This window comes from Nicotiana tabacum, chromosome 7 (assembly GCF_000715075.1).
Source record: "Nicotiana tabacum cultivar K326 chromosome 7, ASM71507v2, whole genome shotgun sequence".
In the NCBI taxonomy this organism is placed as follows: domain Eukaryota; kingdom Viridiplantae; phylum Streptophyta; class Magnoliopsida; order Solanales; family Solanaceae; genus Nicotiana; species Nicotiana tabacum.
This window is the reverse complement of record NC_134086.1, coordinates 33,018,607-33,019,677: the sequence shown is the minus strand read 5'-3', so window position 1 is coordinate 33,019,677 and position 1,071 is coordinate 33,018,607.

Sequence of the window (1,071 nt, the reverse complement as noted above, 5' to 3'; positions counted from 1 at the left end):
ACTCATTTTTAACAGACAGACTTTATCTTTAAATCCTATAGGCATATTTTCTATATGCCGAAACTGATTTTAAAATCTTATGGGCATGATATCTAAATGCAAAAACTAATTTTTTAAAATCCTATAGGCATGATTTCTATTAATTACAGGTGGGCATAATTCTTAAGCACATCGCCAGGAAAGTAGGTTTATCAAATGGACATAACCCTATGGACATGGTCACTAGTACACGCTGAGTTGAAAATACATGTAGATCCTATAAGCAGGATTTCTAAGATGCAAAGCATGAAAATTCAGCATAATCAGATTAACCCTATAACATGGTATCTAATGCATATAAATATCATCACAATCACCTATGAGCATGGTTTCTACCCGAACCCCAACAAAGATATAAAAATCCCTTCCAAGTTTTTTACTAAGTACCCTCATATCTGTTTTACAAAGATTGTTATTACATGCCAATACAAATGAATTACATAATGAAAATTACTATACTATAGGGAGCCTTGGCAGACCCAAAATCAACCTGGAAGCCAGGCCTTCAATCAAATATGGACTCTAACAGGCAGTCAAAGTTCCCAAGGGCCTCAAGGACCCCAGGCAATGCTCACACCAAAATCTATTCAAAGAAGTATTTTTTTTGTAAACATGTTTGGAAAGGACAACCCCAGTGTGTCAAAGTTTGGAGGAGTTCCATGGACTCCTAGGCAGTGCTCACACTGGAGGGGCATGACCCTATATATCTAATAGTAGGAGTCGAAAATAGTATATGAAAGTAGGAGATAATTTTAGAAAAGAATAGTTTGGATTTTAAAAGTGAGTAGAAACAGGTTACAAGATTAAAACTACAAACAAGACCATATTCAGCAGATTGAGTTCAAACATGTATTCCATCAGTCAAACAACAGATAGAACAGAGTCACAATCAATTCAAACAAGGTTCCACATTTCCTGGGATTGACTTAGTTCATTAGTTATCACTAGGTGAGCATATAGACATGTATTAAATAGAGAAACATGCTGAAATCAAAATGACTAATCAAACTACCATACAGAACAGGGTGGGGC